At 34.6% G+C, this 25,922-nt stretch overlaps 1 protein-coding gene across 9 annotated transcripts in view; it reads right to left on the reverse strand.

The window, feature by feature from the left end:
• Positions 1 to 25,922, reverse strand: part of TANC2 (tetratricopeptide repeat, ankyrin repeat and coiled-coil containing 2) — a 551,137-nt gene that overhangs the window by 517,416 nt on the left and 7,799 nt on the right. For 5 of the 9 annotated variants that reach the window (XM_072645875.1, XM_072645872.1, XM_072645871.1 and 2 more), the window contains exon 1: positions 24,764 to 24,858. The exons of 2 other annotated variants lie outside the window; for them this stretch is intronic. The gene's annotated coding sequence lies outside the window, so the exon portion shown is untranslated. Of the gene's footprint in view, positions 1 to 24,763; positions 24,859 to 25,922 lie in introns of those variants that run through there. 2 more of the 9 variants (XM_072645874.1, XM_072645878.1) reach the window with 1 other exon arrangement.

The following is a 25,922-nucleotide window of genomic DNA, read 5'->3' on the forward strand; positions in this document are numbered from 1 at the left end:
TGACTGCCTAATATAAGAATGACTGGGCTTAAATCTGTTTAGAACAATCCAAGGTTGTCTGTGTCCTTCAGATTTATGGTCTCCATGAGTGATTAACTTGCGATTAACTATACCACGAGAAAGGAATTTCTTAATTGGATAGGTTCTAAATACAGTAAGAGAATGAACAAGGCATTGATTGAAATCACAACTCAGAACATCTGTGTTTTCTCTGTCATTAACATGTCATAACACAGTACATGTCCACAAGATAATAAAAAAAGTTTCACTATTCACGATAGTGTCTCAGGTTCAGGGTCTCATAAGGAATGCTAACTCAGTCCCATCAGGGCTTATTGACATAGGAATAGGTATTCTCTGAGTTTATTTCAGAGAACAAAGAGACTGTTAGGTCCAGGCTCTTCTTAACTCAAGCTCTGGCCTTATTAAAGTCCAAAAATGATATTAAATATTATCATCCTTAATAAATGAGGTTTCTTATTCCCATGGTATCTGTTCTTTGGGGGAAAGCACACATCATTTAGTGATGGAAAGCCATTCTCAAATTCCTTTTTCAAAATTAAGATTTGGATGCTGAGTGAAGCGAGGAGAACCAGGAGAACATCATACACAGTAACAACCACAGTATTCAGGCCTGTTTTTGATAGACTTTGTCCTTCACAGTAATGCAAGGACCTAAAACATTTCCAAAGGACTCATGATGCAAAATGCCATCCACATCCAGAGAAAGAACTATGGAGTCAGAATGCAGAATGAAGCAGACTATTTTCTGTTTTGTTATGTTTGGTTTTGCTTAGTTTTACTCATGTTTTCTACCATTTGTTTTAATTCTTCTATGTAACATGACTAATGTGAAAATGTGTTTATTAAGAATGTATGTGTAGAGTGCATATAAGATTGCATGCCATTGTGGTAAAGGAGAGGGGAGGGAGGGGGAGAAAATTTAAAACGTATGGAAGTAATTGTTGAAAATCGAAAACAAATAAATTTGGAGCAAAAAAAATTAGATTTGTTTTCGTTATACTTAACTTACCATCAAAATTTGATTGACTCAATTCAATAAGTTTTTATTAAGTGCCTACTATGTGCTAAGAAATATAATTTTAGTATTTCTTTCTTTTTCAATGTCAGATGACTTAAGATCTCATTGAGACAGTTATTTTCTCCCACAATGCAGAATCATTATTCATCAATGCTATCCATATAACTTTTGAACTTGTCCTATAAATTTCCCAAAGGAAATCATCTAGTATCCTTCATCTAGATATCTTGATAATATTGTAGTTACCAAGGCAGCAAATGGTCTGTCCATCTGTCATCTATTTTCATTAAAAAGTTCACCTCTTTTTAAATTTATACATCTGTGATAACACATTACTTCCTATGTAAAATTTAAATATTTGCTACATTATCAATATGCTATATTTTATCATTCTCACCATGTTTCTCTCTATTGCTGTGAATTACCATTTTTATTCCTTAGAAATTATAATATTCCATGATTCATAGTCACATAGCATTACATCATCAAAAGAATATCAATGTTGAAAGTATGAGGAGAAGCTGGAGTTATTGAAAAGACTATGCAGTTCTTCTCCTAGTTCACAGGACTTTACAATATCAAAGATATACCCATTGAAGGGTCAACTCTACAGCTTGTTCATACAACTGCATTATTCATCCATTTTTTTTCCACCATAATTCAGGCCCTCATCATCTCACACCTGTACTATTTACCTCTTAACTTACCTCCTTGTTTCCAATTGTTATCATCTCAGTCTCCAATCTAATTCATGTTCTACATAACTATAAAATTAATATTCCTGAAACATAGATAGTTCTGATCATGCCACTTGCCTAGTCAAAAATCTTGAGGAGCTCTTACTGGTACTAGAAAAAAATGCAAACTCTTCAACATGAAATATACAATCCTCCACAATATGGCTTCAATCTACTTTTTTCAGAGGCATATCATAGTACTCTACTTCATACACACTACATTCCTGTCAAACCATCCTACTCACCATTCCTCAATTCACCATTCCATCTCTCAACATCATATCTTGGCAATATATGCCCCATAATGATAATGTTAATCCTTCTTCACTTATATTTTTCAGATTTCCTGTCTTTCTTCATAGCTAAATTCAAGTAACACCTCTTACATTAGGCTTTTCCTGATTCCTCTAGTCTTATCATTATTTCCCTCCTGAAATTACTTTATATTTACTTATTCTTATAATGCTGTATGAAGCAAAGTGGATGACATCTTGGATATACAATTAGAAAGATCTGAGTTCAAATTCAGATTTAGACACTGTGTGACCCTGGCAAGTCATTTAGTCTCTGTTTGCCTCAGTTTCTACATCTGTAAAATGTTACTATAAGACTAAAATGACAGAGATTTTGTAATGAGTTTTGCAAAATTTAAAGCACTGTATAAATGCTGTCTTTTAAGGTTGTATCCCCCCAGGAGAATATAACCTCCTTGAACAAAGGCTATTTCCTTTTTGTCTCTGTAATCCCAGTACCTAGCATAATGCTTTGCATATAACAGGCACTTACAAAATGTATGCCAAATAGAAATTAATTCCTTTGTGGATAGTTAGGCTGAACAATTACAAACATAAATAATTAGAAAGACTCTATAGGATTATAGGGCTTGAGTAATGAACAAAATTTTATCCATAGAAACTTGAAGGTTTCACCATCTACAGGAAATAACTCACTTAAGCTCTAAAGTTTGTGAAGTACTACAGACACAGATGAAGATGCAAATGCAAATGCAGATACAGATATAGATACCAATATAAATACAGATATCTGTATCTGCAGGGGAAACTCTTCCATTTGTATTCTACACTGGACACAATCCAAGAAGAAGTAAACATCTTTGGTAAACATATATCCCCCTTTTCTATACTTCATTTAATATTAATAACCAAAAGAATATCAATATTATCTGTTATTCTATCTTTAAAGGAATTATTCATAACTAACAGGTATGAGAAATACCTTCAGGAGTTCAGACATCAAAAGGGAATCCTGCTGTATGAAATAATTTTTTTTTATATTTGACAAACAACAAGCACCAGTAGAATCTTGCATTCCATCAGTCAATGACTGTTACTGTAAAGAAAGAGTCTGCTGTAAAACAGTGTGAAAGTTTACCTGCTCCTTCTATTGTCCTCAAGGGTGCTCTTATTATATATATAAATTGTAGTCCTAAGCACAGGAGAGTAGGCATATAGCCATGTAACTATTCATACTTTTAAGTTCAGGATTTTTTTTACAATCATTCAAGATCTTCTTCTCATTTGGTTTTCTTAAGAGATGCACTCACCCACAAAATGGTGTCATAGCAGGACAAATCACCAATGTGTATTCTTGGTCTCCAGTCTTTGTAACTTTAGTGCCATTTCAACTTCTAATTGTGATGTTAAAATCCAAATGCAGTCACTCCACTATCATTGATGGAAAGCAAAGTTTGTTACAGAAATTTTGACGGATTATTTTACATTTTTCATCTGTTTGTTATCTTCAGTTTCATCCTTAAATGCTTTGCAGATGACAGCACTTAATTGATATACTCAAGCTTTCTAAAAATCATTTTTCCCTCCTCTGATTCTGTTTTATAAAGTGATGTTGGGAAAAACTTCTACCATCTACCAAAAAACATCTACCATCCTCTTCTACGAAAATTTAAAAATCAGTCTGGATCTTAACCAATATTGTCCTTGGTTATCAACTCTTTTCTCCTTGTCAAGGAGAACAAGTGCTTCCTAAGTAAATTAGTTTCTAGGCACTTTTGGCTCTAGTGATAATTGTTTTATATAAGTTAAATTTCCATAGAAAATTATGAGGATTAATGAATTTAATATATAGTTTTAAAAGCTAGAAAGCCAACAAATAAAACCTCAAGAAGTACAAAAGAGGAAATACTCAAAATTAGAAGAGAAATAGATAAACCATAACCCAAAACGATTATAGAAACGATAAACTAAAGGCCAGACTTCTAAAGCCAAAATTGTTAAACCTGCAGTCAGCCTGATTGGACAGAAAACCAAATCAACAAAATAACAAACGCACAAAATGAAATCAAAGTATAAAATGACAAAACTAACAGAAAACCAACTAGAGATATTAAATAATTTAATTTCTGAAAAGAAAAGAAAATTAATTGTAAAGGAATTAGGGAAGAAGGAAGGGAAGAGAATGAGCATTTATATAGTCCCTACTATTTTCCAGGCCCTGTGCTAAATAATTTAACAAATATTACCTCATTTGACGCACACAAGCCAGGGAAGTGGGTGTTATTCTCTGCATTTTGGGGTTGAGGAAACAGGCAAAGAGGTTAAATGACTTGCCTAGGATCACACAGTTAGTGCCAGGCCAGATTTTAACTCAAATCTCCCTGACTCCAGGCCTACTACTTTATCTACTATGCCACCTAGTTATCTCTAAATAAGGCAATGATAAAAAGAAAGGCCCCATCCATACCAAAATATCTACAATATCTACAGTAATACTTTTTATAATAGCAAAGAACATTAAACCAAGTAGATGTCCAACAATTGGGGAATAGCTAAACAACCTGCAGTACTTGCATGTAACAGATTATTACTATGTCATAAGAAAAGACGGGAAAGGATGAAGATAGAGAAGCATGGGAAGAGATACAAACTGATGCAAAGTGACATAAGCAAAGCTATGAAAGTAATACATAAATGATATAGAGAGTCTTTATGAAGTGGTTACTCTATGCTAGGCACTATGCTAATGTAAAGATACAAATAAATAGTCCCTAACAGGGTGGGAAGGGAAGGTGGGAGGAGAATAGGGGCAAGGAAGCTGGAGAGGAGGTAGATTAAGTCCACAGAGTGTCTAACCAGGAGTGAAGTCTAAATGGCTAGAGTGCTTCCTTCAATGGGGGTCCAGACAAGGAAATCAAGAGTCAAGAGAGAAGGCCTCAGAACAGAGGTGTCTTCATTTAAAATAATAATAATAGCAACAACAATAATAAACACTAATATTTAGATAAAGCTTACTATGTACCAGGCACTGTGCTAAGCACTTTACAATTATTATCTCATCTGATTCTCACAACAACCCTAAGTTCCATTTAAGAGGTGAGGAAACTAAGGTAAACAGGGGTTAAGTGACTTACGTAGGATCACACAGTAAGTGTCTAAGGCCATATTTGAACTCATATCTATCCACTGTGTCACCCAACTGCACCAAAGTGACTATTCAACACAAATGGAAAGATCACTAAAACAACTTAAACTGAATGCTACAAATTATGATCAAGTTTGACCTCAAAAAAGAGATAGGAGCATATATTTCAACATTGCTTCTAATATTAGTCTTTTTTTTTAATTTGCTGGTCTCTTTTTTTTCTCTTATTTGTCCTTTGTCATAGAGGATGGCTCTCTAAGAAGGGGTGCTGGGAGGTACACTATGAAATGTAGGTGATATAAAAATAAAACCTATCAAATGAATCCATTATCTCATAAATATTTAGTACTGACTACTGACACAGAATAAAAACTCTCTTGCATGTTTTCTTCCTGTGTAATTCTTGACCATAGAAACCAGTCATAAGAAGTCTACTCTCACTGGAGGTCTTACTCTATGCCTTTTAATATTTCATGACTGCCTGTGTAACACTCAGGTACCTTATCCCTTACTCTAGACATATGACCCAACTCACCTTTTCTTATCTTTTACACTACTTCATCACTTTTCCTTCTTATCTTTTATACTACTTCTTACATCTAATTCATCATTAATAATAGTCTGCAGTCCACTTTCAGGAGAAGGGACAAGTGGTTTCAGGGTCTTTCTGGAGGGCTCTTAAATGAACCAGAATGATCTTTACAAAGCCTAAGTCTGTGCAGATACTACTGAATGCTTCTAAAGTTGCTGGGAACTCAAAGACTGAAAACTTTATGGAAGTTAAAAAGGAGAGAAAGGAGCAGAAAATTGAATATCCTTACAAAAATGTTGTTAATGTTCATTTGTTTCAGTTGTGTTTGAATCTTTGTAGACCCCATTTGGGATTTTCTTGACAAAGATACTACAGTGGTTTGCCATTTCCTTCTCCAGCTCATTTTACAGATGAGGAAACTGAGGGAAACAGGGCTAGGTAACTTATCTAGGGTCATACAGCTACTAAGTGTCTAAGGCTCAGTTTAAACAAAATATGCACACCAAATCATAAATATTCAGTACATAATAGTAAATGTACACCCAAAGAGCAACATTATCAATGAAAGGAAGCAAAAAATCTTTGATCTCATCCAAAAGAATATCCATCTAACATAACAGCTTTAATAACCACATCATTCTTGCTGGTCCCTGGTTCAAAGCAGGATTAAAAGGAAAACGTTCTCTTTATAGAACTGCCACTGTCTTTTCTTGCATTTCTTGTTTTTTTCTCTGATTTCTCCAAATCATATATTGATCAGTTCTAATAGGACTCAAAAAGTTAAAATCAACCTGTTATTCTGTAAGATTCAGTCTAAGAATCATCATCCATACAGAATCATAGGATGATAGATCTAAAGTCAGAATGGACCTCAGACACCAACTAATTCAACCTTTGCATTTTAGAGATGTAGAAACTGGAGCCTAGGCCAATTAAGTGACTTGCCCAAGGTCACACAGGTGGTAAATACCAAATGTAGAATATGAACATAGGTCCTGAGACTATGCAAACAGTGCTCTTTCCATCAGCCCATGTAGCCTCCAATATGTCTAAGAAAAAAAGTGGGGTGGGGGCGCATTACTACCATTTGGGGGCAGCTAGGTGGCAAAGCAGATAGAGTGCTAGTGCTGGTCCTGGAGACAGTGAGACCTGAGATCAAATGCAGCTTCAAATACTAGATGTGTGACCCTAGGCAAGTGTCTCAACCCATTTGTCTAAAATAAGTCCTTCCTGGATCACTGCTTTGTCATAGCAGATAGGCTTGTACAGCTCAATAAAACTATAAGCTATGCCAGACAGGGTTACCCAAGACAGACAGAGCATATTGGAGAGCTCTGACCCAAAAAAAAAAAAAAAAGCGGTTTTCTGGAAGAGGAAATGGCAGTATCTTTGCCAAAAAAACCCATGGAAAAAGTAATACATGCAGTCATAAAGAGTCAGACATGACTGACTGGACAACTACTACCATTTTATTTTCAGGAACATATATAGCATATAAAATTTCTCAACATATACTTCTTACTCACAAAGAATTTATCAGCAGAATAATGCTGACCTACTTTAGTATACTGCCTTCTCAGAAAAAAAAGTAATCTCTGCTTCTGCAATTCACCATTAGGTACCACATAACACCTCTTTTCAAAAATACAAATAATTATACAAAGATCTTCTACTTAAGAATGCAAGATCCTTCTTTTGACAGTGGATGAAAAATGTTATTGACCAAGGTAGGATTCTCCTATAGATTGGTAATTGAATTTTAGCTGGAGTATTTCTTTAAAGAAATGAAAGAGTAGTTCCCATTTATTATGCAAATGCATTTAATTCAAGATTTAGCCGTTGCTGAACATTTTCAATTCTACACAATACAGGACAACCAGCTGAAAAAAATTAATCTATAGAGATTAACAGTAATTTACTTCTTCTGTTTCAATATAAACTTTAATTAACCAGAAGGTTTAGAATGATCAGGCTAGAATAATCTGAATAATTAACTGTTTAATAATATAAGTCCTAAAACAGAGGGTTTGGATATTTTTATTTACTGAAACATATGTAAAATGTAAAACAAAAGGAAAGTTTTTATAAATTCATCATTTTTTAAGTAGTCCCTACAACAGCTGTATCACCATCGAAAGGATCATGATAAGGCATTATCAAAATACACATTAATTTTTAACAACCAAAGTTACTTAATGCCAAAGAAACCATAGCAACTCACATCTTCTCTTCATGTACTCTGGTCTCAGAAGATGAGAAGGTTGTAACCCTCCTTGCCAAAACTAAAACCTCCACTGGTGCTGTTACACCATATGCCTCTGTTATAAAATTCTGCTCTACTCACCATTGCTATGGGTAGTCAGGCAGTTCACTGAATAGAGTGCCAGATCTGGAGTCAGGAAGATGAATCTTCCTTAGTTCAAATCTGGCTTCAGACTAGCAGTGTTACCCTGCCTCAGTTTCTTCATCTGTAAAATAAGCTGGAGAAGTAAATGCCAAACCATTTCAGTATCTTTGCCAAGAAAACGCCAAATGGGGTCATGAAGAGTCAGACGCTGCCAAAAACCAACTGAAGAATGTCATTGCTACCTCCATCACTAATCCCTTTTCATCTTTTATTTTCAGTTTCTCCTTCTCTCTCATATATTGCCCTCTTCCTACAAACATGAGCAGGTATCCTGTATTGCAAAACAACAGCAACAAAAATGCCTTCTCCTGATCCTGCATACCTGCTTTACTCCAGTATGAACTTCATTGTATTATTTTATAATGGCCTACTTTCCAGAAAAGTAGAACCAATTCAAAACTCTACCAGAAATGAATTTAATGTACCTTTTTTGATAGCACTGAATTTTTTCATCTTTTATTATCTTTGCCAATTTAATAGGCATAAGGTATTATCTCAGAATAGTTTTAATTTTCATTTCTAATGATAAGAAATTTTAATACTTTTTCAAGTGGTTGTTTATACTTTTGTTCCCTCTCTCAAAAAATTCTTATTAATATTCTTTTAATAAAATGTATCTGATGGAAAATGTCTCTTATTATACATTTATATTAATTCCTCACAGATTTTAGATTTCAGACTTTTACCAGAAATATTTAATCATATTACATACCAAAGTAATCTTCAAATGAATAAGTAACTTTAACATTAACAAAATTTAAATTCTAAAGAACAGAAGAAAGCACCTTTCAGACTTAGGGCATGGAGGAGAATTCACAACAAACAAGGGACAGAGAACAAAAAAAAGACAATTTTTATTACAGGAAGGTGAAAGCTTTTCCATAAAGAAAATTAATGCAATTAGAACAAGAAGAGAACTAGATATGGAGCAGAGAGGATTTTTACATATAATATCTATGACAAAGAACTGATATCCAAGATTTATAGAGAATTGATAGAAACCAGAACCATTCTCCCATAGATAAGTGGTCAAAGGACATGAACAAAGAATGTTTAGAAGATAAAAAGTGAATGATCAAAACCCAACTAGCAAAAGAAAAAATGTTCCAGATCACTGAGAGACATCCAAACGAACATAATTCTGGAGTTTGTGAATAGATGTCAATCTATCAAACTGACAAGTGAACTTGGGATTTAATAGCAACTAACATTTATGTAGTTCTTCAAGGTTTGTGAAGTGTTTCCCATGTATTTTCTTCTTTTATCCTCACAACAACTTTGAGAGTTATTGTGATCATTCTATTATGATCTCCATTCTACAAATGAGGAAACTGAAATATAAAGGTGAAGTGACTTGCCTAGGGTCACACAGCCAAGATGTATTAGAGGTGGGATGAAAACGATAAAATTTGAAAACAATCAATATTGGAAGAACAAAAGTAAGACAGGCACATGCAATGATACCTGAGTTACTAAGTTTTCCAACTGACCTGGAGACCAATTTGGATTCATGATAAAAAAGAACAAAACTACTCATAAAACTATGAGCCAATAATACCACTACTAGGTCTTTATTCTCAAGAAAATCCAAGACAAAAGGGAAAGTCTCATGCATCACAGATATTTACAACAGTTCTTTTTCTGGTAGCAAAAATCTGAAAGCAAAGTAGTTATCCATTAATTCAATTCAATAAGTCCATCAACAGAGAAATGGTTGAACAAACTGTAGTATATATTTGTAATGGATTGTATTTCATCATAAAAAATGACAGGACACCATAGCGGAGTCAAGCAGAAACCTCCGGGGTAGACTGAAGCAGAAGCAGCAGTGCAGATTCTCAAATAAATCAGCTCAGGACAGGAGTCCAGAGGAAATGAGTGAGAGAGAAGTGCAGGAACCTCTGGTAACAGCAGTAGGTGCTCCTGAGATTATCAGCCTGAAGATTAAATGTCTATAAGTCAAATATTTGAACTACTGAGAGCCAAGATGGCGGAGTGATCTGTAAGTGCTCTCCCCCTTCCCTTGATAACCTTGAAAAACCCAGATAATATTTTCTCCAGCAAAAATTCTGGAATAGTGGGTTTAGTCAAAGGGGTAAACAGTCTCTTAGCTTGAGAGGCCAGGAAAACTGTTAAGGAGAGACCCTAGTGCTGTGGTTGAAGGGGACCAGTGCAGGACTGGGGGTGTCCCAGATACCTCAGCAAACCAAGAAAAGATCATGAGCCCCAGGGGGGTGCAGCCTATAAGCACCAACACCAGGACCCCAGATGTACTTTATCACAGCCAGAGGAACTGGGAAGACACTAGTGCAGAGGGGGATTCACCAACCACTGAGCTCACCTGTGCTCTGGCTCAGGACAGGAGGTCTCCTATGGCCACACCACCCCTCCCCCAGACCTCACATAGCAAGCTCCAGTGTAACTCCAGGGAAATTCAAAAAGACTTCACCTGGACTCTCCCTTGCAATACTAGCCAGCTGAACACCAGGTAAGGTACAGCACTCTAACTTCTAGCTGAAAGAACCAGAGGCCACAACACACAAAGCCTCAAGTTCTCAGCACAAAAACTGTGGTACAAAGCCCCCTGTGCCCCAGAAGCAGAGATCCACTTTAAAAGCCAAGAAAAAGGCAATCATCATGCTCAAGAAGCAAATCAGAAAAGAAAAGAACATCTTTGAGGACAAAGATCAAAACAAGAATAGAGAAGAGGTCAACATTGAGACTGTACTCCCATCTGAAACCTCAGAAGGGAATATGAACTGGTCTCAAGTCCAAAGAGTATTCTTGGAAGAGCTCAAGAAGGATTTTAAAAGTCAAATTAGAGAGGCAGAAGAAAAACTGACCAATGATTTTAAAAATATGAAAAAAGAATTCACGGAAGAACTTAAAAGAAAAATTGGGCAAATGGAAAAGGAGAGGCAAAAGCTAAATGAAGAAAACAATTTGTTAAAAGTTAGAATGGGCAAGTAGAAGCTAATGACTCTATGAGACATCAAGAATCAGTTGAACAGAATCTAAAGAACAAGAAAATGGAAGAAAATGTAAAATATCTCATTGGTAAAAGAACTGACCTGGAAAATACATCCAGGTAAGAAAATCGAAGAATTATTGGTCTATAGGAAAGGCATGATAAAAAAATGAGCTTGGATAATATCTTCCAAGAAGTTATCAAGGAAAATTGCCCTGAGGTCCGAGATCCAGAGGCCAAAATAGTCATTGAAAGAATCCACCAATCACCTCCTGAAAGAGATCCCAAACTGAAAACACCAATGAACATTGTTGCCAAATTCCAGAACTATCAAGTAAAGGATAAAATACTGCAAGCAGCCAAAAAGAAACAATTCAAATATCAAGAAGCAACAGTCAGAATCACATAGGACCTTGCATTTTCTACATTAAAAGCTTAGAGGGATTGGAATATGATATACCACAAGGCAAAGGAGTACAACTGAGGATCAATTACCCAGCAAAAATGATCATAATATTTTAGCCAAGGAGATGGACATTCAATGAAATAAGGGATTTCCAGACCTTCCTGATGAAAAAGCCAAAGTTCAACAGAAAATCTGATCTTCAAATACAAGTCTCAAGAGAGGCATAAAAAGGTAAACAGGGGGAAAAAAACAAACTTTTTATTCAACATGGACAAACTGTTTACATCCCTATGTAAAGGGAATTGATACTTGTTAATCTTGAGAATTGTATATTTATTATGATATTTAAAAGGGATATACATAGAGGGAGTGGGTATAAATTAACTGATATGAGGATAAAGTAAATGTGATTTAAAGGTGAGAAGGGATTGTAACAGGAGATGTGAAAAGGAGGAGGCAGAAAAAGGTAAATTGTATCACAGGAAGAGGCACAAAAACATAGTATAATAGAGGGAAAAAGGGGAAGGATATGAGCACTTTTGAGATTTACTCTCATCTGATTTAGTTGAAGGAGGGAACAACAAACTCAGTTAAGTATAGAAATCTAAACTGTCCGACAGGCAGTAGGAGGGGAAAGGGGAAAGAAAAGGGAGGTGAGGTTAAAAAGGAGGGAAACAATAGTAAGAGAAAAAGAGAATAAAAGGGAGGGGGGCTAATAACAGGGAAGGAAGACTGAGGGAAGTGGTGGTCAAAAATTAAAACTCTATGGTGGGGGAGAAAGGAGAAGGAAGAACTAAAAGCATAAATGGGGGGTGGGGAAGGAGGGAGACAAAGACACAGATAGTAGTCATAACTGTGAAAGTGAATGGAATGACCTCTCCCATAAAATGGAGGCAGATAGTAGAATGGTTTAAAAGCCATAATCTGACAATATATTCTTTACAAGAAACATATTTGAAACAGGGGGATACACACAGAGTAAAAGTAAAACGTTGGAGGAGAATATATTATGCTTCAGCTGATGTAAAAAAAGCAGGGGTAGGAATCCTAATCTCAGAAGAAAGCAAAAGCAGAAATATATCTAATCAAAAGAGATATGGTAGGAAACTATATTCTGCTAAAAGGCACCATAAACAATGAAGCAATATCATTACTAAACACATATACACCAATTGGTATAGCATCCAGATTCTTAGAGGAGAAGTTAAGGGAGTAAGGGAAGAAACAGGCAGTAAAACTATACTAGTGGGGGACCTCAACCTCCTCCTCTTTGAACTTGATAAATCTAATTTCAAAATAAACAAGAAAGAAGTTAAGGAGGTAAATAGAACTCTGGCTAAGGTAGATATGATAGATGTCTGGAGAAAACTGAATGGGAATAGAAAAGAACATATCTTTTTCTCAGTGGTATATGGCATATATGTGAATAAAACTGACCATGTAGTATGGCAGAAAAACCTCACAATACAGTGCAGAAAGGTAGAGATAGTCAATGTATCCTTCTCAGATCATAATGCAATAAAAATTATATGTAATAAAAGGCCACAGAAAGACCAAAAATTAATTAGAAACTAAATAATCTAATCCTAAAGAATGAATGGGTTAAACAACAAATCACAGAAACAATCAATAACTTCATTCAAGAGAATGACAATGAGACAACCTTCCAAAACTTATGGGATGCTGCAAATGCAGTTCTTAGGGGAAGTTTTATATCACTGAATGCCTACATGAATAAAATAGAGAAATAGAAGATCAATGAATTGGGCATGCAGCTGAAAAAGCTAGAAAAAAGAATAAATTGAAAATCCCCAAGTAAATACCAAATTAGAAATACTGCAAACCAAAGGAGAGATTAACAAAATCTAAATTAAGAAAACTAATAAATAAAACTAAGAGTTGGTTTTATGAAAAAACCAATAAAATTGACAAACCTTTGGTCAATTTGATTTAAAAAAAAAAGAAAACCAAATTACCAATATCAAAAATGAAAAGGGTGAATTCACCACCAAAGAAAAGGAAATTAAAACAATAATTAGAAATTACTTTGCCCAACTATATGCCCATAAATATGACAATCTAAGTGAGATGGATGAATATTTTTTAAAAAATACAAATTGCCCAGATTAACAGAAGAGGAAGCTAAATACTTAAATAATCCCATCTCAGAAAAAGAAATTGAACAAGTTATCAGTGAACTCCCTGGGGAAAAAATCTCCAGAGTCAGATGGATTTACAAGTGAATTCTATCAAAATTCAAAGAACAATTAATTCCAATATTATATAGACTATTTGGGGAAATTGAGGAAGGGGTCCTACCAAATTCTTTTTATGATACAAATATGGTTCTGATACCTAAACCAGGAAGAGTCAAAATGGAGAAAGAAAATTATAGACCAATTTCTCTAATGAATATAGATGCAAAAATTTTAAATAAGATATTAGTAAAAAGAATACAGCAACTTATCACGAGAATAATACATTATGATCAGGTACGATTTATACCAGGAATGGAGGGCTGGTTCAATATGAGGAAAACTATTAATATTATTGATCATAACGACAACAAAACTAACAGATGATTATCTCAATAGATGCAGAAAAAGCTTTTGACAAAACACCATGCCCATTTCTACTAAAAACACTGGAGAGCATAGGAAAAAATGGAGCTGTCCTTAAAATAATAAGCAGTATGTACCTAAAACCATCCTCAAGCTTCAACAGGGAGAAGCTAGATGCATTTTCAATAAGGTAAGAGGCGAAACAAGGATGTCCATTATCACCACTGTTATTCAATATGGAACTAGAAATGTTAGCTTTAGCAATAAGAAAAAGAAACTGAAGGAATTAAGATAGGCAAAGAAGAAGCTAAATTATCACTCTTTGCAGATGATACAATGATATACTTAAAAAATCCTAGACAATCAAGTAAAAAACTACTTGAAATAATAAACAACTTTGGCAAAGCTGCAGGTCACAAAATAAAACCACATAAATCATCTGCATTCCTATATATTACTAACAAAGCCCAACAGTAAGAGAAAGAGAAATCTCATTTAAAGCTATGGTAGACACAATAAAATATCTGGGAGTCTATCTGTCAAAACAAACCCAGGGACTATTTGAATACAATTACAAAACACTTTTCCTACTAATAAAGTCAGACATAAATAATTGGAAAAACATCAGTTGCTCATAGGTAGGTCAAGTTAATATAATAAAAATGACAACTCACCTAAATTAATTTACTTATTCAGTGCCATACCAATCAAACTACCAGAAAATTATTTTCTAGAGCTAGAAAAAAATAATATCAAAATTCATCTGGAAGAAGAAAAGGTCTAGAATATCAAGGGAATTAATGAAAAGAAATGCTAGGGAAGGTGGTCTAGTCCTACCAGATCTCAAATTGTATTATAAAGCAGCAATATCAAAACCACTTGGTACTGGCTAAGAAACAGAGGGGTAGACCAGTGGAATAAGTTAGGTACTCAAGACAGAGGAGTCACTGAATATAGCAGTCTACTGTTTGATAAACCCAAGGACCCCAGCTTCTGGGCTAAGAACTCACTGTTTGACAAAAACTGCTGGGAAACTGGGTAACAGGAGCCCTTTGGGCTACAAAAATGTGCATACCCTTTGACCCAGAAATATCACTTCTAGAATCATATCCTAAAGAGATCATAAAAGTGGGAAAGGGTCTCACATGTACAAAAATATTTACAGCATCTCTCTTTGTGGTGGTCAAGAACTGGAAATCGGGGGGATGCCCATCAATTGAGGAATGGCTGAACAAGTTGTGGTATATTAATGTAATAGAATACTACTGTGCTAGAAGAAATGATGAACAGGAAGACAGGCCTGGAAGGACTTATATGAACTGATGCTGAGTGAAAGGAGCAGAACCAGGAGAACACTGTACACAGTAACAACCACAGTGTGCAAGGAATTTTTCTGGTAGACTTAGACCTTCACAGCAATGCAAGGACCTGGAACATTTTCAAAGGATTCTTGAGGCAAAATGTCATCCACATCCAGAGAAAAAACTATGGAAGTAGAACATAGAATGAAGCAGAATATTTTCCCTTGTGTTGTGTTATGTTTTGTTTTACTCTGTTTTTTCTCATGGTTTCCCCCACTCGTTTTAATTCCTCTATGCAACATGACCAATGTGAAAATGTGCTTAATAAGAATGCATGTATAGAAACCATATAAGATCACATGCCATCTCAAGGAGGGAGGGGGAGAAAATCTAATATTTATGGAAATGATTGTAGAAAACTAAAAACAAATAAATTAATAAAACTCAAAAAAATTTAAAATTGACAAATGTAAAGAACTCAAAAATTTAAGATCTGTATGAAATAATACAAGGCAAACAATACAAGTGAAAAAAAAACACAATGGGTAAAATAGTGTAAAAGAAAATGCTACTAAAAGACATTAAGATTCAGATGAACACATTAAGCTATGAAAAGGGTGCATTCATCACCAACAAAAATGAAATCAAAGCAATTATTAGGAACAGTTTTGCCCAACGATATGCCAATGAAAACAGCAATCTAAGTGAAATGGATGACTATATTCAAATACACAAATTGCCTATATTAACAGAACAGAAAATAGAATACTTAAATAATCCCATCTTAGAAAAAAGAAATTAAACAAATTATAAATGAGTTCCCTAAGAAACAATCTGTAGGACCATATAAATTTACAAGTGAATTCCACCAGACACTTAAGGAGCAATTAAACCCAAGAGTACCATAAAAACTACCACATAAACTATTTGAAAAGGCGGAGCCAAGATGGCAGAGTAGAAAGACACACGTAACAGTAGCTCTTCCCCTACAGCCCATAAAATACCTGTAAAGAAAGACTCTCAACAAATTCTAGAGCAGCAGAACCCACAGAATGACAGAGCGGAGGAGATTCCCAGCACAGAGTGACCTGAAAGGCCAACAGGAAAGATCTGTCACACCAGACGTGGAGCAGAGCCCAGCCCAGTGTTGGCTAAGCTGCAAGATGTTGGGAGGAGGACATGAGCAGGCCTTGGGGACAGAATCCCCAACGGCAATAGCAGCGGTTTGCAGATCCCTCAACCCAATGGCGCCCAACGTCAGTGAGGAGGTTTTTTTAGCTGGTCTAGAAGGGAGCAGGGTCTTCCCATAGCTTTGGCAGCAGCAGAAGCCCCATCTGGCAGCAGCAGCTCCCGCAGCAGCCCGGATGCATTGTTGGATCGTTAAACCCCTGGGGGCACTGAGCAACTGATCCTTACCTCAGTCCTGTGGGGCAGCTCTGCCCCCACCTAATGCTCCTGGAGGAATTGAGCAGCTGACCTTTATCTCACACTGAATGGCAGCCCTGCCCCCACCTAAAACCCTGGGGGAATTGAGCAGCTTATCTGAATCTCAGTCCCCAGTACTGGCTTGGTGGAATTGGAGGCCAGGTGATAGTGGAGAGGAAACTCTACTACTCAGAGATTTTGGGCACAACAGTTTCTGGTTGCTCCCAGATCAGTGTACACTCTTGATTGTGCCACCCTGGAGGAACTGATATCTTACAGATTCCCAGAGTATACCCTACTCTTGAAAAAGGACCCAAAAGTCAAGTAACTGGTTGAGAAAAATGCCCAAAAAAGGAGAAAAAAATAAGACTATTGAAGGTTACTTTCTTGGTGAACAGATATCTTCTCCCATCCTTTCAGATGAGGAAGAAAAATGCTTATCATCAGGGAAAGACATAAAAGTCAATGTTTCTGTATCCCAAACATCCAAAATAAATATTCAATGGTCTCAGGTCATGGAAGAGTTCAAAAAGGATTTTGAAAATCAAGTAAGAGAGGTGGAGGAAAAATTGGAAACAGAAATGAGAGAGATGCAAGAAAGTCATGAAAAGCGAGTCAAAAACTTGCTAAAGGAGACCCCAAAAAATGCTGAAGAAAATAACACCTTTAAAAATAGGCTAACTCAATTGACAAAAGAGGTTCAAAAAGCCAATGAGGAGAAGAATGCTTTAAAAAGCAGAATGAGCCAAAAGCTTACTGAAGAAAATAGTTCTTTAAAAATTAGAATGGAACAGATGGAGGCTAATGACTTTATGAGAAACCAAGAAATTACAAAACAAAACCAAAAGAATGAAAAACATTGGAAAAACAATTGACCTGGAAAATAGATACAGGAGAGACAACTGAAAAATTATGGGACTACCTGAAAGCCATGATCAAAAAAAGAGCCTAGACATCATCTTTCATGAAATTAGCAAGGAAAACTGTCTGATATTCTAGAACCAGAGGGCAAAATAAATATTGAAAGGATCCACTGATCACCTCTTGAAACACATCCAAAAAGAGAAACTCCTAGGAGCATTGTAGCCAAATTCCAGAGTTACCAGGTCAAGAAGAAAATATTGCAAGCAGCCAGAAAGAAACAATTTGAGTATTGTGGAATACAATCAGGATAACAAAAGATCTACCAGCTTCTACGTAAGGGTTCAAAGGGCTTGAAATATGATATTCCAGAAGTCAAAGGAACTAGGATTAAAACCAAGAAATCACCTACCCAGCAAACCTGAGTATAATACTTCAGGGGAAAAAATGGTCTTTCAAGGAGAGGGAGGCCTTTCAAGCATTATTGATGAAAAGGCCAGAGGTGAATAGAAAATTTGACTTTCAAACACAAGAATCAAGAGAAGCATAAAAAGATAAACAGGAAAGACAAATCATAAGGGACTTACTAAAGTTGAACTGTTTACATTCCTACATGGAAAGACAATATTTGTAACTCTTTAAACTTTTTTCAGTATCTGAATAGTTGGTGGGGTCATACACATACAAACACACACACACAGACACACACACAGACACGCACATACACATATATAGAGAGAGACAGAGAGCACAGAGTGAGCTGAATAGGAAGGGATCATATCTAAAATGAAATTAAGGGGTGAGAGAGAAATATATTGGGAGGAGAAAGGGAGGAATGGAATGGGGCACATTATCTCTCATAAAAGAGGCAAGAAAAAGACTTTTCAATGGAGGGAAAAAGTGGGGAGATGAGAGGGAAAACGTGAAGCTTACTCTCATCAAGTAAGGAATAAAATGCACAATCATTTTGGTATGAAAACCTATCTTACAATACAGGAAAGTGGGGGAGAAGGGGATAAGCAGGGTGGGGGGATGATGAAAGGGAGAGCAATGGTAGGAGGGAGCAATTAGAAGTAAGCACTCTTGGAGAGAGACAAGGTCAAACGAGAGAACAGAAGAAATGGGGGGGCAGGATAGGATGGAGGGAAATATAGTTAGTCTTACACAACATGACTATTATGGAAGTCATTTGCAAAACTACACATATATAGCCTATATTGAACTGTTTGCCTTACCAATAGGGATGGGTGGGGAAGGAGGTAGGAGGAGAAGCTGGAACTCAAAGTTTTAGAAACAGCTAGTAAGTATTGTTCTTGCATACAACTGGGAAACAAGAAATACAGGTAATGGGGTATAGAAATCTATCTCGCCCTACAGGACAAGAGAGAAGATGGGGATAAGGGAAGGGAAGGATGTTAGAAGGGAGGGCAGATTGGTGGTAGAGGTAATTAGAATGCTTGGCACTTTGGGGGAGGGGAGAGTTGGGGAGAAAATTTGGAACTCAAAATTTTGTGGAAATGAATGTTGAAAACTTAAATAAATTTTTTAAAAAAGAAAAAACTATTTGAAAAATAGATTTCTTAAAAAGTCCTGTCAAAATCCTTTCATAACATAAATATGGCTTTGATGCCTAGACCAGGGAGAACAAAAACAGATAATGAAAACTACAGACCAATTTCCCTAATGAATTTTGATGCAAAAATGTTAAATAAATGCTAGCAAGGAGACTGCAGAAATATATCACAAAGATCATACACTATGACCAGGTAGGACCAAGAATGCAAAGCTAGTTCAATATTAGGAAAACTATAAACATAATTGATCATGTCAACAACAAAAGCAACAAAAATCATTTGGTTACCCCAATAGACACCAAAAAAGCTACCAACAAAATACAACAAAAATAAATTCCTATTAACAAAACTAGAAAACATAGGAATAAATGGAATTTTTCTTAAACTGAGAAGCAGTGTCTCTCTAACACCAAGAACAGTATTATCACTAAAGAGGATAAACTAGAAACCTTCTCAATAAGATCAAAGGCAATATTATACTAAAAATGCTAACTATAGTAAGAGAAGAAAAAAAATTGAAAGAATAAGAATTGGCAACCAAACTATTGCTCTGTGCAAATGATATGATGGTATCCTTAGAGAACCCTAGAGAATCAACTAAAATGAAAAAATGAAAAACTTCAGCAAAGTCGTAGGACATAACATACACCCACACATATCAAACATTTCTACATATGAACTAATAAAACCCAGAAACTAATAAAACCCTAGTCCATTTAAAATAGCTGCCAACAATATAAAATATGTGGGAGTCTACCTACCAAGACACACTCAAAACTATTTGAAAACAATTACAAAACACTTTTCACACAAGTGCAGAACTAAAACAACTGGAAAAATATTAATTACTTGTGCATAGGCTAAATCAATATAATAAAAATGACAATTCTATCTAAATTAATTTTTTATCCAGTGCCATGCCAAATATCAAAGAACTATTTTATAGAAGTAGAAAAAAATAATAAAATTCACTTGGAAGAACAAAAAGTAAAGAATATCAAGGGATTCAACAGCAACAACAAAATGTGAAGGAAGGAAGCCTAGTGGTACTAAATTTCAAACTATATTACAAAGTGGTAATCATAACAATCTAGCAGTAGCTAAGAAGGAGGGTGGTAGGTTAGTGGAATAGATTAGGTTCACAATAAACAGCAGCAAACGATGAAAATAATTCAGTGTTTGATAAACTCAAAGATCCAAAATTTTGGTCAAGAACTCACAATTTGACAAAAACTGCTGGGAAAACTGGAAAGGAATCTGGCAGAAACTAGGCATAGAGCAATATCTCACACTATAAACCAAGATAAAGTCAAAATGAGTATATGATTTAGACTTAAAGGGTAATGCATAAACCAATTAGGGGTGCATAGAAAAATTTTCTTGCCAAATCTATGGATAAGGGAAGACTTTATAACCAAACAAAAGACAGAGAGGATCACAAGAGGTACAATGAATAATTTTTACAATATGAAATTAAAAACAGTTTGCACAAACAAAAGCAATGTAATCAACATTAAAAAGGAAAGCAAGACACTGGGAGGTGTGGAGTTCATAGAAATTTTATCTGATGAGAGAAATTTCTTTAGAAATTTCTCATTTCTCAAACATTCTTTGACCCAGAAATTCCACTGGTAAGAATATACCCCCCAAAAGAAAGGTTCATCAAAATATTTATAGTATCTCTTTGTGTAATAGCAAAGAACTGGAAATAAAGCACATGCCCTTCAATTGGGGAAAGGCTAAACCAATCACAATATATGAGTGTAATGAAATATAACTGTGATCTAATAGATAACATGTTTCATTATCAGTCCTCCAGAATAGTGAATGATCACTGTATTGATTTTAGTTGTTACAATTTTTAAAGTTGTTTCATTTTACAATTTGTTGTTATTGTACAAACTGTTCTCCTAGTTCTGCTTATTTCTTTCTTCATAAGTTTGTTAAAGCCCTCAAAAATGCTCATTTTTATATTGATGTTATAGTATACACACAGAGACACACATATATGTATATATGTATGTACATATTTCCTGTTCCGGTTCTTTTACTACACTCTGCATCAGTTCATACAAGTCTTTCCATGTCTTTTTGAAATCATCAATTTCCTCATTTCTTACAACATAATAGTGGTGTAAGAGTTCATATACCACAATTTGTTCAGCCATTCCTCAACTGATGGAAATCTCCTTAATTTCCAAGTTTTTGTCATCATGAAAACACTTGCTAGAAATATTTTAATATTTAAAGACCCTTTTCCTTTTTCTTTTATTTCTTCTATGTATAAAGCCTAGCACTGGAATGCTGGATAAAAGAGTATAAGCTGTTTTGTCATTTTTTTGTGTGTATAATTCCAAATTGCTTTCCAGAATGGTTATACCTTTTCATAAATCCACCAGCAGTGCATCAATGTACTTATATGCCCCTCCAAAATATATCATTTTCCTTTTTGGTCATTTTTGCCATTCTGATGTGTGAGATAGAATCTCAGAATTGCTTTAATTTGCCTTTCTCTAAATAGAAGTGATTTGGAGCATTTTTTCTTACAACTATTGATAGCCTGGGTTTCTTCCTTCATGGACTATCATTAGACAATTTATTAATGGGGAATGGCTATTTTCATTATAAATGTGAAATAGTTTCTTATATAGCTTGGAAATAAGTCCTGTATCTCAAAAACTGCAAAGAATTTTTTCCTAGTTAATTGTTTCTCTCTTAATCTTAGCTTTATTAGATCTTTGAAAAAAAATTTTGTTTCATGTATTTGAATTCATTCATTTTCTCTTCTGTGATTTCCTCTATCTCATTTGGTCATGAATTTTCTCTTATCCATACATCGGCTAGGTAGTTTTTTTTCCATGTTTCTCTCATTTCTTTTTGATGTGTCCTTTTATATTTAGATGATATACCCATTTAAAACTTATCTTTGTATAAGACATGAGGTCTAAATTGAATCTCTCTCATACCACTGTCCAATTTCCCCAACAGTTTTTGTCAAATAATAAGTGCTTATTCCAGTTCTTTGGGTCACTATGTTAACTAATACTACAGTATTAGATTCATTTACTTCTGAATGTTGCATACCTAAACTGTTTCACTGATCAATGTACTTTTTAAATAGTAAAAAATTATTTTAATAATTACAACTTTGAGATAGTTTGAGATCTAGTAATACTAAGCCCCCTTCAATCCTATTTCTTTTCATTATTTCTCTTGAGAGTCTTAACTTATTTTTTCCTCCACATGAATTTTTTGACTATTTTTTCTAATTCTTTAAAGTAATCCTTTGGTAGTTTGATTGATGTAGTATTAAGTAGATAAATTAATTTTAGTTTACAGAGTATTGTCTTTTTTATTATACTGGCTCATCCTATTCATGAGCAATTCATCTTTTACCAATTATTTAAGTGTGTTTAATTCTGTAAACAACTGTACCTGCATTTATTTAGATCTTGTATATATCTTAGAAGTATATCTTATATATCTTATATATAAATATAGATATACTTTGAAGTATATCTTATATATCTTAGACTCCCAAGTATTTTATATGTTCTGTTGTAAATTTTCAATGGCATTTCTCTTTCTATCTCTTCCTCTTGGGTGTTGTTGGTATCATACAAAAATATTGATGATTTCAGTGAATTTATTATATATCTTAGAAGTTTGATGAAATTATTGTTTCAAATAAATTTAGGTGACTTTTTAGCATACCATCATATCACCAGCAAAAGGTAATAATTTTGTTTCTTCTTTACTTATGGTTATTCCTGCAATTTCTTTGTCTTGTCTTATTGCTAATGATTGCCCTTGCGGTACTACATGAAATACAAACAGTGACAATGGACACCTTTATTTCACCCCTGACTTTACTGAAAAGGATTCTAGTTTATTTCAATTACAAATAAAGATAACTCTTGATTTTGGATATACACTATCAATCATTTTAATGAAAGATATTTATACCTGTTTGCTATTGTTTTTAACCAAAATAAGTATTGCACTTTGTCAAAAAGCTTTTTTCTGCCTCTACTGATAAAAGTACGTGATTTCTATTGATTTTTAAATTAATATGGTTAAGTCTCTAGTTTTCTTAATATTAAGCCAACTCTGTATTCCTGATAAATCCAACCTGGTCACAGCATATATCTTTGTGATATGTTGTTTTCGCTTCACTGCTGATAATTTTATTTAAAATTTTTCCATTTCTATTATAAATATTAATCTACAGTTTTTATTTCTTTTTTGATTCTCCCTAGTTTATACATTTAGTCTATTTCTGTGTCATAGAAGGAATATGGTAGGATCTCCTCTTGCTACTTTTGCAAATAATTTATATGACATTAGAATTCATTGTTCTTTGAATGTTTGATACAATTCACTTGCAAGTTCATTCAGTCTTGGAATTTTTTCTTTGAAATTTCATTTATGACTTGAGTTGCTTAAATTTTCTAAATCTTGTTCTGTTAGTTTGAGTATTTTATGGTTTTGAAAATATTCATTTATTTGGCATAAGGGCTTGGTTTTGTTGGTATACATTTAAGCAAGATAGTGTCTAACATCTTTTACTTCTTCATTTGTTGTGAATTTTGATTTTTCATTTTTGGTATTGCTTTTGATTTTCTATTTTCAAAGCTTTTTTTTCATTATAGTGCTGTTATTGTTCTTAAATTGGTGTCCTAGTTCTCTTCATTTCCCTAAAATATAGGCCTAGTAGTATATAACTAGATCAAAGGGTATGCACAGTTTAGTAATTTTGGGGTATAAATATAGTCCCAAATTGCTTTCCAAATGACTGGACCAATTCATAGCTCTACCAACAATGCATTTGTGTGCCTGTTTTCCCACAGTCCCCCAGCATGTTATTTTCCTCTTTTGTCATCTTTGTCAGTCTGATGGATGTGAAATGGAAGCTCAGAGGTGCCTTAATTCACATTTCTCTAATTATTAGTGATGTGGAGCATTTTTCATATAATTATTAGTAGCTTGGAATTCTTCCTTTGAAAACTGTTAACATCCTTTTATATACTGGGGAATGGCTTTTTGTCTTATAAATTTAAACAATTCCTTATATATTTTGGATATGAGACTATTATCAGAGAAACTTACTGCAATGATTTCTTCCCAGCTGCCTGTTTCCCATCTAATTTTAACTGCATTTAATTTTGGCAAAAATATTTATTTCATATACCTAAAAATTTCCACTTTATTTTCTGTGATTCTATCATTTATTTATTCATGAACACTTTCCCCATCCATAACCTGAAAGGTAATATCTTCCCTGCTCCTCTAATTTGATTATAATTTTACATTTTATCTCTAAGTTATATCTATTTGGAGTTTATTCTGGTATACAATATGAGTTGAAGGTCTACCTAGTTTCTGCAGGACACCTATGTCTTCATCCAAATCACTGGTAAAAAATGTTTGGCAAAATAGAGCTAAGAATTTGGGTAATCTACTGAAGATCGCCTTCAGGTTGACATGGATTTTAATTACCCTTTCTGCATGCAGTCTAAATCCACCTAACTATACTATCATCCAACTCACATTTCTCCAGCTTGTCCACAAGGACCTCATGAGAGATTTTGTCAAATATCTTGCTGAAATCCAGGTATATTATATGCATGGTATTCCCTTGATCCCTGTCAAAAAAGGAAATGAGGTTAGTCTGATATGACTTGTTCTTGGCAAACTTATTCTAGCTTATACGGATCACCACTTCCTTTTAAAATTGTATGTTCACAAGTACGCTCTAACCCATATAGTCTGGAATTATGTTACGAATAAAGTTGGCACAGTGGTCTATAGTTGGAAGAAACTACCTTCCTGCCTGCCTCTAGTCATTCAGCAACATGACCAATTTAACTTTTTAAGTGATTGATTATTTAACTTTCATTTTTAAGTAACCGATTTAATTTTTTTATCTTATTCTTCTGAAGGGGGCAGAAGGAAGAGAAAGGGAAGAGAGGGGGAGAAAGGAGAGAGGTGGAGGAGAAAAGACAGAAGAGGAGGAGAAAGAGAGTATGAGAGGAAGGGGAGAATGGGAGACAGAGAAAGGGAGAGGGAGAGAGATGGAAGGCAGGGAGGTGGGCAAGGGAAACACAATTATTGACTATCAGGTTAAAAATACAAAAAAGCAAGACTGGGAACGATGAAAATAAATTTCACCTAAAATTAGACTTATTAATTCTGGTTTATCTGAAGATAAATAAAAACTCTATTCTAAGGTATTTGGTATGCGCATATTCAGACATTGGTATTGAATTCTATGCTGTACATTAATACTGCTCTGCATAACTTACAATGAGATTTTTGGATTTACTAAAGGATCCCATGGGGCTAGACCACACTTATTTATAGGTCATTCCTCAACCTGCTACTTAATTTGTTCCCATATTAATTTTCATCAATCTATTGCAATCCAGATGTAGGTTTGGATATTTCTTCTTTAATTATTAAATCTTGACATCTCTCATTAAATAATCAAGTAGGTTCAGATTCACCTATAATCATCTCTACAATTGCACACTACTTATTTCTGGAAACACAGTTCTAGCATTAGATTAATTCAGGATAATCAAAATCTCTTTTCAAGAATTCTATTCTTCGGAAGTAAAAGGTTAAAAGAATTCCATTAGAAAGGATTTTTCTTTAGCATCTTATACCTTCTGTCAAACTTTTGCTCGGTGGTTTCTTCCTCCAGCCT

This window comes from Notamacropus eugenii, chromosome 2, assembly GCF_028372415.1.
Source record: "Notamacropus eugenii isolate mMacEug1 chromosome 2, mMacEug1.pri_v2, whole genome shotgun sequence".
Lineage (NCBI taxonomy): Eukaryota > Metazoa > Chordata > Mammalia > Diprotodontia > Macropodidae > Notamacropus > Notamacropus eugenii.